This window comes from Eptatretus burgeri, chromosome 7, assembly GCF_056783735.1.
Source record: "Eptatretus burgeri isolate ZD-2024b chromosome 7, Ebu_testis_v1, whole genome shotgun sequence".
NCBI lineage: Eukaryota > Metazoa > Chordata > Myxini > Myxiniformes > Myxinidae > Eptatretus > Eptatretus burgeri.
Genome location: NC_140967.1, coordinates 29,381,888 through 29,395,970, shown reverse-complemented (window position 1 = coordinate 29,395,970; position 14,083 = coordinate 29,381,888). Strand labels below are relative to the sequence as shown.

The 14,083-nt window shown below is 45.9% G+C and overlaps 1 long non-coding RNA gene across 1 annotated transcript; it reads right to left on the bottom strand.

The window, feature by feature from the left end:
* Positions 1-827: 827 nt before the first annotated feature.
* Positions 828-9,786, bottom strand: LOC147022914 (uncharacterized). Its single transcript, XR_015059721.1, has 3 exons — positions 9,692-9,786; positions 1,631-1,718; positions 828-1,039 (listed from the first exon to the last, which is right to left on the bottom strand). It is a non-coding gene; the product is annotated as an uncharacterized LOC147022914 (long non-coding RNA).
* Positions 9,787-14,083: the final 4,297 nt, after the last annotated feature.

The window sequence follows — 14,083 nt, the reverse complement described above, 5'->3', positions numbered from 1 at the left end:
CTTATGCGCATTTACAGATAAACACAATGCCCCAATCCAGTCGTCGTTTAAGAGAGAGAAGGAACAGACTGTGTGTTTGTTTGAAAGTTTGTTTTTTTTTGGACGTACGTTTTTTTTCTTCTTCTTCTCTCTCTCGCTCTCGCTCTCGCTCTCGCTCTCGCTCTCTCGCTCTCTCGCTCTCTCGCTCTCTCGCTCTCTCTCTTCTCTTTGTGTTTTTTTCTTGCAATGACATTGCGAAAAGGCAAAATACGTTGGCGCTAATTGAATAATTGGCCATTAAAACTAAATTGCAAATAATCGTAACTGCGATATGTGATCTTCCGGACAGTGAGGACTTAACGTCGCGTCAGCCGGTGCGCGGCCGGCCGACGATGACGTTATGTGCCGTGCCAGTTACGATGGGGATCGATCGGTGCCTTAGTTACCGTGGCGTAGGAGTGGCAATGGTCAATGGCAGCGAACGTCATGGCAAGCAAAGACAGGGAGGTAAACTTGATTTTAATTTGGATTTTAATTAACTGTGTGTGTGTGCCAGTATCACAGCAGTTGTTACCTCAATGCAAGCGATAATTCGTGGAATGCATGTGAACATTCCGTACGGGCACGCACTACTTCCGGATGGTGATTCTCGGGGTCGGACATCCGGGAACTTCGCCGACCCATAATGCAATGTGCGCATAGCAACGCTGGCAAAGGGGAAAACAAAGTACCTCGTTCGCTCGGATCGCCCTGCTCTGTGTTGTAGCGGTGTATGTAGCGCTAGCGCTAGCGCTATCGCACCGCACTCGACTCATACCTGTTACAAGTTTGTTTTTTTCGTAGCCTTTATTACACATTATTATTTGCAACAATGCCAAAAAGTTGCTGTATTTTCAGTTGTACTAATAACAAGGCAAAAAATTCAGAACTCTCCTTTTATCTCATACCAAGTCGGGCTACTGAACCAGAGAGGAGACTTCTGTGGCTTAGAGCCATGAGACAAAAAATTTGTAGGCTTCCAGTGATCGGTAGTTTTTCATTGCCTCATGTGTAAACACTCCTGAGATTAAAAAGAAAAATATATTCTGTGGTTAGTTATTAAAATAGTACCAGCGCAATTAAGCAACAGTACATCACGCAAAAACATTAATGCCTTGGCCCTTGATTGCCATTAATAGGATTAGAACTTGCAAACTAAAGGCAATGACAATGTGTCGGCCTTTCTTTTAAGTTCACTGCAGTCTTGTCCTCAGCCCAGGCGCTTCAACTCAGCAGCCACAAGAAATAGCCACGCACTGCTACATCATTACAAATCGTAGAGACACACACATGCTCACTTACATATGGCAACGCTCATAGACATAGTCATCATACGCATCATTAAAATCAGGGATAACACAGAATTTATACAACATGAATGTGAGCAATATTTTAATCATTCATTGACATTCTTGCTGGGTCAGTGAGTGGCCCACAACTCGCACAGATGACTCACCGTCACACAGTAGAGACAAGGCAGGTCAATTAAAACTATTACTAACTAGCCACGTTGGCTCGGGAGTTCATAAATAATTGAAATAATATATTAACACTCCAGTACAGTAATATTTGATAATACACAGTTAAAACGATTTAAAATTGAATTACATACCTGGTGTCTTGACTAGATACGTGTATACGTTCAGGTATTGCATGTTCGGCCATTCCTTCGGGTTGTCGATGCACGAATCACCGGGGAACTGGTAGGGGCAAGAATCAAGCCCAATTAACTGTATTTTGGCTCAATAATCTGGCCGACGCATCACCTCACAAATGTTCTATATATTGATATGACATTGCAAACACTTGGGTGAACACGATGTATCAACAATTTATCTGAAATACATCGAAACAAAAAAAACAAATCACTCGGCTTTGCGTGCAAGTAAACGATGATGAACGTGCGTCTGCGATCGGTGCTGCATTTGTTTTCCCCTTTGCCAATATGGCGGTCGCGTTACCAAGCGAAGTCACGTGACTGTGACGTATGTCCGACCTCAAGAATGACTTGATGTATTCTCATAATTTCTCGATTTCTTATGCGCATTTATAGATAAACACAATGCCCCAATCCAGTTGTGGTTTACGAGAGCGAAGGAACAGCCTGTGTGGTTGTTGTTTCTGGCTCACGGTTTGAAAGTTTTTTTTTTTTGGTTTGCACGTATGGCCACACACGTACCAGCTCGCGAGAGCGAAGGAACGGCCTGTGTGGTTGTTGTTTCCGGCTCGCGGTTTGAAAGTTTTTATTTTTTATTTTTTGATTTGCACGTACGGCCACACACGTAAGGGCTCGCGAGAGCGAAGGAACGGCTTGTGTGGTTGTTGTTTCCGGCTCGCGGTTTGAAAGTTTTTATTTTTTATTTTTTGATTTGCACGTACGGCCACACACGTAAGGGCTCGCGAGAGCGAAGGAACGGCCTGTGTGGTTGTTGATTCTGGCTCGCGGTTTGAAAGTTTTTTTTTTTTTTTTGCACGCATGGGCACGTACTAGTCATAGAAATTATGAAGAATCACGACTCACTTGTGGAAGCTGAGACCGCATTCTTTTGCCCCATTTGTGTTGTTTGTGCAGTTAATAAAACATTCTGCCCTCGTCATCACCGTCATCAAAGACGCCGTCATCGTACACACTCCAAGATGGCCACTATAAAGTCTGTGCTCATGACCAGCACGTCAATTCTAATATATATATATATATATATATATATATATATATATATATATATATATATATATATATATATATATATATATATATGTAGTTTCTATGGTCAATTCCCCCAAATTGGGGTATTTCCATATCACCAGTAATACCCCCTCTCATCGGGAGCTGGTGCTGTACGATACACATTTACACAGAGAGAATTGGGGTGCTCCTCCTTCCCCCACCCTGAACCTCCTTGACCAGGATTATTTTTAACCACCTCATCACAAGCACACCCTCAGTACACCCACCGGTCAGCACTTCTGGAGTGCATAGAAATAAACCAAATAATCAAACACTCTGATTGTGTTACGGTTGTGGGGGTAGATGGAGGAATTTAATCGGAAAGATAGGACTGAGTAGAGTTGTTTGCCCCGTGGACGTGTCGGAGACATCTCGATGTAATTAAGTAGGGAAGCTGAGAGCTTAAGTGTTACGTGTCACCACACAGGGGTGGTGCGGTGTCAATGAGATAGGGATTAAGAATAAGTTCCCCCAGTATGTAATTGCCCCCTGTGACTTTCCCCTATATTTTTGTATTACAAACCATGGAAGAATTGTGAACCAACTCGGAAGAAGCCCCGCCTCCAAGAGTGATGGCGGCGAAGCCATGCCTCCCGAGGCTGATGATTGATGGGCCTGATGTAGGAAACTAGCCAAATGTGCCGAGCGGGCGGAGGCCCCATCTTCCCGGGTTTCATGCGAGCAAGCCAAGCCCCGGAGGAGGAAACGGTGGTTCGACAACGTCAGTCAGTCAGAGTTGAGAGATAAGGACAGTGCATGCATGATGTCAGTGTGAGGAAGGCACGAGCGCGGAGTGAGGGCGCACACAGTCAAGCGAGAACGGAGCTCGGAGATGGCCTGTAAGAACAGGGCTTTACGGCCAGCTTTCCTTCAATGCATGAAGATGACGGCACAATTCTTGTATTCGTGTTGAGGTGATTTGGCTCGTGCGGTGAAGAAAGATGCTGGTCTTTGGCTCTTGGTTGGGTCATGAGGAACAGACTCCGAGCCTTGTGTATGTTAAATAGCGGGCCAGTGAAGACGATCAATGCAGGAAGCAGCTGCACGGGGTCTCCAACTCTTGGTGTTGAATACTGTTGCAGAGCCGGGCATCGGCGACGAGCACGACCGTGAAATGGAGCCGCAGAGTCGGCTCGACCGATCGCCCAGAATTTAGATCGTACTTCTTCGGAAAAGTCCGAAGAGTACGGGTCCCTTTCGGACCGAAGTTCGCGAATAGGTAGACCACGTGGGGTAGGGTCGATTGCCAATTTCAATTTACCTAAATACCCACGTCGTCCAACTACCGGGGAAATTCACCCTCGACGGTACTCGTACGGAACGAGCCGCGAGCGTACTAGAACCGTGTGCGATCCGAGCAGTTTATCGCCGAGATCCGTCGGTCCAAATGCCCTGTTCTTCTTGCGTGCGCTTCTTGCCAGGACCAGAACAGCGATGAACGTGTGCGCTCACTTCTTGCCAGAACCAGAACAATGACGAACGTGTGCGCGCACTTCTTGCCAGGACCAGAACAGCCACGAACGCGCAGACCGCATCTATAATTATGCCCCCCTCTTCGGAGGGGGGGAGGCGCCTCCTCGCGACCCTCCCTCTCTCACTGGCTGGTTATGGCGCGCAAAATCGCTCTTCGTCTCTCTCACTGGCCAAAACAGGCGGCAAACTCCTTGATTGGCCCGGGAGCGTGGTGACATCACACGGAGCCCTTTCCTCCTGTCGCGGGAACTGATTGGCCGGGCGACGGTCACTTCACTCGTTGCACACTGATTGGTTGAGGGCCGCCGCGTGGCTCCTCCTTGAACTCCGCCCACCATGACGTGGGCCAGAGCGAGGTGAAGGAAGAGAAGTGAAGGTGAGGGTGATGCAGTGTGGTCAGCGTTGATGTTAGTGGAAAAATAACGAAAAGAAAACCTGACTATTAAAATAACTCCACAGCTCAGGAACATTTAATTACCCATTAGACCAGGGACGGGACCCTAACTGGCAACATGTACTTACCGATATAACTGATCTATTGGACCTGTATGTTGAGTGCAGTGAACTTCCAAATCCGTAACAATACCGCTCATCAATACAAATTGCCTGATGTACGTTTGTCCCGCTGTGAGAGAAGTGACTTGGCACCATTTTGTGCGCATCTACATGTGCAAATAGAAGCGCCTCGACTCAAAGTTCCACAAAGACTTTTTATTTTATTCTGGACGAAGTACTCTGGACAAAGCTAAGTACCAGAATAAAGGAGGGATTTTCTTTTATTTAATTTCCCCTTGTCTGTGTTTAAGTCTGTGTGTGGAGGCGTCTCGACTTAGAATTTAATTTACCTCACGTATTTATAGTTACTAGTACGTGCCCGTATGTGCGTGGCCGTACGTGGAAAAAATATAAAAATAAAAAAAAACTTTCAAACCGCATGCCAGAAACAACAACCACACAGGCCGTTACTTCGCTCTTGCGTGCCCGTACGTGCGTGGCCATACGTGTGTGGCTGTACGTGCAAAAAAAAAACTTTCAAACAACTACACAGGCCATTCCTTCGCTCTGGTAAACGACGACTGGATTGGGGCATTGTGTTTATCTATAAATGCGCATAAGAAATCGAGAAATTATTAGAACACAGTAAGTCATCACTATCCGGAAGTAGTGCGTGCCCGTACGGAATGTTCACATACATTCCACGAATTATCGCTTGCATTGAAGTAACAACTGCTGTGATACTTACACACACAGAGTTAATTAAAATCCAAATTAAAATCAAGCTTACCTCCCTGTCTTTGCTTGCCATGACATTCGCTGCCATTGACCATTGCCACTCCTACACCATGGTAACTATGGCGCCCTTTCCCTATCGGCCACGCCTACGCAGCAACGTGCCCTCTCATTGGTTTGGTAAATAAATGGCTGCAGCAACGTGTCCTGTCATTGGTAAATAAGGCGCCCTTTCCCCATCGGCCACGCCTACGTAGCAACGTGTTCTGTCATTGGTTTGGTAAATAAATGGCCGCAGCAACGTGCCCTGTCATTGGTTGGTAAATAAATGGCCATAACTTGGGAAGCACTTGTCCGATTTAATATCAAACCTTGAAAAGGCACATACTCAGGTCCCCAGCAATATACCTGGCAAGTTTCAATTAGATCGGACTAGTGGTTGTTGAGAAACAGCGGTCACAGACACACACACACACACACACACACACACACACACACACACACACACACACACACACACACACACACACTGCTGGAATTATGGATAGATTACATTTATTATTGGCCTTTGTAAATATTCGTCTATTTTCATTAAATGTGTTCATTTTAAGAGGCTGTATCCATGTATTTATCGTGGGGTTCGAGTATCAACCCCCACTCCTTTGCTGTGCTCACCCGTGCCTCCGCCGTTGCGCCCTGCCCTTGTGGTTCCTGGTGCAGCACTTAACTGTTTTCCCGAGCGCGCATTAATCTCCGAGAGTCTCGGCCGTCGGCCTCCAAGGGAGAAGGGCGACAATCCGGGCTGGTGGTGTTAACTGCCTGTCACCACAAATTGGGTCGGAGGGATTAACCGTGGCTGTCAGCGCCACAACAATATAAAGTATAATAATTCCCCGACTTTGATGCCGGTCGACTTGGAATACCCCCTAAAACTGGGAGTGGTGCTTATAGGATAAACATACTTGCGTGGAGAAACAAAGTCTTCTCGAATGATAAATCGTATGATTATTTTTTTTTTAAAGATGCAATTAATATGCATCAAGGATAATCTCCACCCTTTATTTAGCTGTGTGTGTATTGACGAGGTTCTGCGAAGCCGATGCTCACCCGAGGCAATGGCATGCAACATGTAGCACTCCAGAGACAGTTATTACCTCCGACACCGAAGGTGAAGGAGGTTATGTTTTCACCCCTTTCTGTTTGTTTGTTAATTGCCAGAATCCTTCGGATTTTGGGCAATTATGTTGGTCGCCTGTGTGTGTCATTCTGTGTGTCTGTCTGTGTGTCTGTCTGTCTGTCTGTCTGTCTGTTTGTTTGTGTGTTTGTTTACCCTGTAGCAGCCACACCGTTTCAGCGATCATGACCAAACTGGGTAGAGATGTCGGCCATGGTCCAACTAAGACACTTGTCGTTTTTGGTGAATCTAGGTCAAAGGTCAAGGTCAAGGTCACCAAAAACCGAAATTCTTATTTTCGCAATAACGTCCGCTAAAATGGTCGTATCGACTTCAAACCAAATCCAAAATGTGTATCTTCCAATTCTGCATCCAACCATATGTCTCATTGGGGTGTCACACCAACAACCTTCTTAGCGGTCAGGGGTCAAATGTAAGGGGGGTCGGGTCAAAACTTTCAAATTGCGATAAAAACGCCATTTCAAGTCCGATTGACTTCCAAGTTATGATCATGACCAAACTAAGTGCAATAACTCACTAAACAAGAGCACTATCGACTTATAAGAACCAAATTGATTTCCAGGTTTTTGTTTTTTCAGAGATCATGGGGATATGACAAAGTTATTCCGGCAATTCCTTGCTCAACGAGCAATTTCATTTGTTTCTTTGTGTGCAGGATATCTCACGAAGTTGTAGACGGATCCGGATGAAATTTGGTGGGCAGGTCGGGTGCGTGACAAGGACGAACTGATTCGATTTTGGTGAAGGTCTGGATCCGGATCCGATAATTTTTTCAGTGATTCTCCATCATTGAGAGATCAGGCCAAAAATGACATATAGCATGATATCTCAAAAAGTTGTGAACGGATTCGGACGAAACTTCGTGGACAGGTTGGGTGTGTGACAAGGACGAATTATTTCATTTTTGGTGAAGATCCGAATCCGGATATGGATAGGAGAATTATTTAATTTGTAAAGTGATTCCTCACCAGAGATAGGAGGAGGAGATTGGGACCATACTCTGTGCAGAGTATTTGTGCTGCTTGAGCAGTCTCCTTGGCTATTGGGCACAATCCTGGATGGGTCACCACTCCGTCAGAGTATACCAGCATGCTGGCACTCATTTTGCCGACCTCGGAAGGATCACAGGCTGAGTTAACGCCACCTGGTATTAATTCAACAGCTGAGAGGGATTTGAACTCAGGACCCGAGGATCCAAAGCCCACCACCCTAACCATTAAGCCAACACCAGGCATAGAGATAGGGCCAAAAAATGTATACAGCATGCTATTTCAAAAACGTATTGGGCCTATGTTCTTATGGAAAAGGCATTGCGGGGCAGAGGTATGCGCTCTTGAGAGTTCCTGTCTAGCTTTATTTTTATTCGTTTTAGATAGCCCTTCCCTTATTTCTACTGGGTTTATGGATCTGAATGCATTGTATGGCCTTTTAGGCAGATCTTTATTCCCATCTTTTACTTATTTTACTTCACACATGTGACCCCTCTTCACGCATAGCAACAGGCAGCTCATTTGCATATGCACGCCATTTCACATTCAAACCTCGTGCCATTACCCAACGGACACTTCACTTCAACCTTCTCCAGACTCGAGCCACAACACCACAACATTCCTCTGACCACCACAACGCCTTAATGATAATTCCCCCACAACATCGGACCACAACCTAAGCTCACTTACTGTCGCCATTAACCGCCACAACCACGATGCCTCAACCATCATGCTATAGCCAACCGGTGTCACACCACCGCTGTCATCGCTCAACCACCATCATCACCGACACCGACACCAACACTACCTTGCGACACCAACTGAACAAGGGAGCAGCCCGTACCTTCATAGATGCTCGGGTCTGGACGTTCTAGCATCTAACTTGGGGTGCTGGAGTGTGCCAAATTCCATTTGATGTCAGGTAGATAGCCCAAACATTCCACTCAATTACAGCCCTCATTGGGTGTCTGGCGCATGGTCGTGGCCAGAGCATGCAACCAGGTACCCTGCCCCATGTTATTCTTGGAGCTCCATTGCATGGCGAGGTGCAGAGTAAATGAGGCTAATTCCGGTGCCAAATCCTCACCTGGACAGGGCCAAGGCCATAGTAACCATCTGTGCACCAATGAGGGTACTGTAGAACATCCATCGCTCTGCCTCTTCTGCCTCCTAACGATTATAAAAGAGAGCTCTGTTCTCTGCTTCACTATCTCTCATCTGGCCCACTCTCTCCTCTCTTGTCCTTGGGGGTCACGGAGCATGGTGGAATGAGTCAGACGAACTGAATGGGACAGACCGGAAAGCCAAGCGCCAGATAGCGTGCAGTTTACCCTATTAGTAATGACATGAACAGACCTCTTACACTCATAATTTGGAATACCTTCTTACACGTTCCTTGCTTCAATTTCCACCCACCCGACCCACACATTTATATTTTCCTCTTCACACCTCACTGCACCTCACTGCATGGCATGACACACCTCATCGCACCTCCTCGCACCTCCTCCGGCCATGTACCTTAGACACCCTCAGTTTCCTCTCTCCTTCCCTCCTCAGCAACTAGGTTGCGTTGGTCCATCGACCGCGCTTCATAAATCAGAGGTCGCAAAAACCTCGTACTTTCTCTTTTGCTCTTGCTTTTTGATTTCCTCGGGCATGTGTCTGATGGCGCCCATCATATTAGTGTAAATAAGAGTGTGTAAGTTCTTAATAGCAGGTTAATTCTGCACTGTCTTGTTCCTTTGTAAATATTTGAATGTCCTTTTGCCTCACCCGCTTGTAATAAATGTACCCAGTTCATTGTGTCTTTTCCCCATTGATCTAGCATGGTCCGCACATAGTGTTAGCCGAGAAGTTTTACCCCAACCATTTGCACTTGTTAGCCAACGCACACTAACTGTATTGCTCGGCAGTAAGCCAGGTGTGCGTTAAGGGCACGAGACACCCCCCCCCCACTTTTTGGTGTGGCCGTCCACAGGTAAGGTACCCATGTGAAGTAGTGAAACTCTGCCAGGATTAGCAACACAAACCAGCATTTGTGGTTACTTAGCAACCCACCGACATGTGGAGTTATCCGTGCTCCGTGGCCTCAGGACCGGGAGTTTGGGAGGAACTCGATCGAATGCTTCCCCTCATCATGAGCCTTGAACCCTGGATCCATTACAGATCAAAATCAAAAAACTTACTGGCATTACTAACAAAAGGAATAAATTACAGAGAGAACAAAAGGATCAACTTGAACAAAGCAGTAAAAAGCTTATAAGTTATAACAATAGGGCGAGTGAATGGATGAGAGAACAAATTGATAAACCCAAAATAAGAAACACACAAATGGTTTTACGGTTAGAGGAGGTAAAAAAAAACCTCCTCAAAAAAAACCAAAAAAAAACGTAAAAATTGGAGTTGCTGATTTGAAAAGGAAATTTTCAATCAACAATCCGAAGATACATGATTATTTGAAACAGTTGCAAACATAATGTTTTTGTTCCCCTTGAGTATTGATAAGACAAGTAATAATATAGCATTTAAATGTAAAATACATTTGGAAGAAATAGGCTCAAAGCCTCATTGGGTTCGTGCTTAAAGCCTAATTCTTCCAAAAGTGTTTTACGGATAAAAAGATGGACTTTGACACAGAAAAATATTTTGTCCTTGTGGACCTTCTTCTTCTTCTTCTTCTTCTTCTTCTTCTTCTTCTTCTTCTTCTTCTTCTTCTTCTTCTTCTTGCATATGGCAGCTTAGCTGCCAGGGTAGCTATTATTTCTTGGAAGCGTGACTGTGTCACTGATGCAGTACCCCTCTACCAGTACACACTGGTACTCATTTCTCCGACCTCAGAAGGATGACAGACTGAGTGAACCCCCTGGTGTAATAATTCAGAGGCCAACGTGGCTGAGAACTCAGGACCCAAAGATCCCAAGCCGCCACCCTTACCACTAAGCCACACCAGGCTCAGTGAACCTCGTAAGACCTACAAAAGAAGTCACTACAGAGTTCATGGAACACCTTACCCTGTGCTGTTTTGAGAAACAATGACATGGGTGGGGTATACAAGCGGAAAACCTGATTGGTCATGATGATGTAAAATGCTGTAATATTTTGTTCAAGTACTGCTAAACAGAAGGGTTTTGAAAGTGCCAAAAAGGCGACATGTTTGGGTGTCTGGCGTCCCTCTCCTCGGGCGAGGGTAACAATCATTTTCAGACGGCATATTTCCGAGCTTCCTCTCTCAATGGCAATGATTCTGGTACCACCCGACATAGTTTTACCTCGTGCATCATCCTTTGGTATTGTAATTTTAATAGCTTGAAAGGATTCCACGAAACGAACGCAAAACTATATTCTTTTGTAAAAGAATAGGCAGGGGTCTAAGTGGTCAGCGGGACTGTGCGACTGTCAATCAGCCTGATGGGGGTGAGGCTGCTATACATTAACCTGAATATTTTTTTTTTTTTTTTATAAAAGAATGCTCTATCAAACTTGATACATAAAAACTTATTAAAAGAGTTCAAAACCTTCTCAATCACTTTGAAGAATGAATCTCTCACCAGTACTTAATCCAAATTTGTATATAAAGTTTAAAAAATCAATAACTTCAACTAACATGATATTGAGGCATCTAATTCCATCTAAGAAATCGAAGGAAGAATTAATGCTCCAGAAAGTGTTGATACCAGAATTCTTCTCAATTGCCAAACAATATTTCCTGAACTGTTCCCTAATAACCTGTAATCCTGAGTTAACTATCACCGATAACTACTAGGTAGAACACTGCCTGGCACCGGCTATAAACCTATACTTGTGCGGGTTCTTGTGAAGCTTAGGGATCCAGAAAAGTCGAGGAATACAAAGATTTTCCTCTTTACATTTAAAACTGAAATTATCAACTAAAACTTCCTGATGCTCAGAGATAATATCTTGGAGTGACTTATGACAAAGAACATATGTGCTATTTCATATACTAGTGAAAGTAACCATATCAATGCCGAACTCTCTAAATAAAACCTCGACATAAAACTTTCTACAAACCACAACAAAATTATTAGCAGCCTTATCTGCTGTCCAGAGCTATTATGTAGCTATCATGGAGATCCCGAATGTCTTTACGAACACTCGGCTTGTTGAACACTGGTTGAGACCAACCCAGTGAATGAAAGCCCCGACAACTAAAAACTTAATCCTATTATAGCTGTGTATGTTCTATGTCTAGCTATGTTCCATGTGATGAACGATGTGAGCCATGGTGTCATGGTGAGTTATGTTGTTTGTGGCTATGATCTACGTCGAGCTATGTATGGGCTATGTTCTACATCTAACTATGTTCTTTGTGGTGAACTATGTGAGCCATGTTCATCTTGACAAACTCCAAAAACACAAAAAAACAACAGCGAATCGACATTTTTTTAATTATTTTTATTGATTTATTGATTTATTTATTAAATTGTTTTATTACAAATAATAATATTATTGAGAAAATGATCCAAAAATATCTGCCACTTTGTATCGAAAAAAAAAAGAAAAACAGAAAAAAAAAAACATGAACAAAGTTTTAAAATCTCGTTTATTTGATAAACCACCCCGTGGGTTAATGTAGACACGAGACCGTGTACAGAACCACTTTGTTGTCCACCAACGGCTGTGGTTATACATAAATAACATATTAAATACTTTAATAATCCAGAACGATAAATCGGAATAATTAACAAAGAAATGTAGAATTTAAAACCCACGAACATCACCACGTGAATGTAGAAAACGGATCAGACAAGTTTTACAAAACTTCTTCCTGAAAACCACTGTTCATCTGCCATTCTGGCGGGAACTTCGCCTTTCAAGTGCCGACGGAACAGGACCGTGAGAATGGAGAAGGTCTCAGCACACGGGCGGAGCGAGGGAGCACGACCCGAACGGGAAAGGCAGCGAAACCGATGGTCCATATCGGGGAATGGTGAGGGGCCAGCTGGGAAAGGGGACAGAGTTGGGGGCCAGAGAGCCAGGACATGCGCACTGCCCCACGGGGAGCAGGAGGTGCCCGGGGGGAGCGAATAGGCACGACGTGCCAAGGTTGAGGTCGAACCCCGGGGGTAAAATGGACACGTTCACACAGGACGCGCCCGTTCCTGGCGACGTGTCTGTTTTTGTGTCCACGCGAGGTCTCAGTGCGGCCGAAGTGAATCGTACTGGGGCGAGTCCGGGTCCAAAGGAACACGAGGGAGGCGTCGAGGGGCAAATGGAACCCGGAGAAGGGCTTCCCAAGAGGGTCTCGATCGAGAATGAGCTCCGGAACTTGACCTCGGATGTGCCGTTCGGTTCCGACGCAAACGCTGCCCCGGAGGTTCGGGTTCTGCGTCGACGGCGGAGGCGGAACGTCCCGTCGGGCCTCAGGTAGTCATCCAGAGCCGCCGCCAGTGCCCAGTAGTTGGCTTTGGCCCAAGGACGCGCGGGGTCCCGGGGAACCTTAACGAAGGCCCCGCTCACGCTGAGAGTGTGTCGCACGCTGTTCCGCCACGCCGTGTCGGGACCTGCGAAGCACGGGTGTCGCCGCCGCAACTCGTCCGCGATCTCGGGAAGCGTGAGCCGCCGTTCTGGTGCCGTTTGGAGCACGGACGCGATCAGAGCCGCGTACGACGTGCCCGCCGCCTTGCCCGACCGGGACACCTTCAGAGGTCTCTTCCCAAGAGGTTTCTGCTGCGATGCCACTTCGAGCTGCTGTGCGGTTTCAATCTCTGGGTCCTTGGCACCTCTCTCGTTGATCCTCTCGAGTCCACTCATGGGTTTGACCTGTGGTCGAGAACCCGCGGGGATCTCAAGCTGGTCGTCGGAAACCGAACTTGGACTCGTTCTTCCCGGACTACCATTGCTTCCTCTCAATGTCATCCTTCTCTTGCAGAGTGCTTCACTGCCTCTCACCGTGCTGCTTCCCTCTGGCTGAGCAGAGCCACAAATGCGTCCTCCATTCCAACCCATGTCTTATATCTATCCTGAGGAGTCGGTGCGACCGTGCGACCGCCGAGGTGTGAACTGTCGACCGGGTGTCAGGGCGGGATGGTGTAGCGAGAGCCGTGAGAACCAGGACGAGGAAGCACGGGGTTTGGTTTGGAGCGAAGCACCGAATGAGGGGTTGATGTGACGGGGAATCGGGCCGAGCAGATATGTTCAAGTTTATTATTTAATCCGTGTTATGGAATAAAATTAATTTATTTATTAACAAACCTCAAACCACCGTGCAAACGTAATAACGTACTCCTCTACATCGTGAGTGCACGCACTGTACGTACTTTATGAACATAAATCCAATCTCGGATTTGTTTATCATTTCATAGAAACCACGTGATCTCTTTCCTTGCTGTTCTTGCCCTTCGTTATGCATTTCCACCCTCAACCTATCCACAATGACCGGTGGGACAGCAGGATGTTGGATGTACGAGCACGCGGGATGTGTGAATCAAT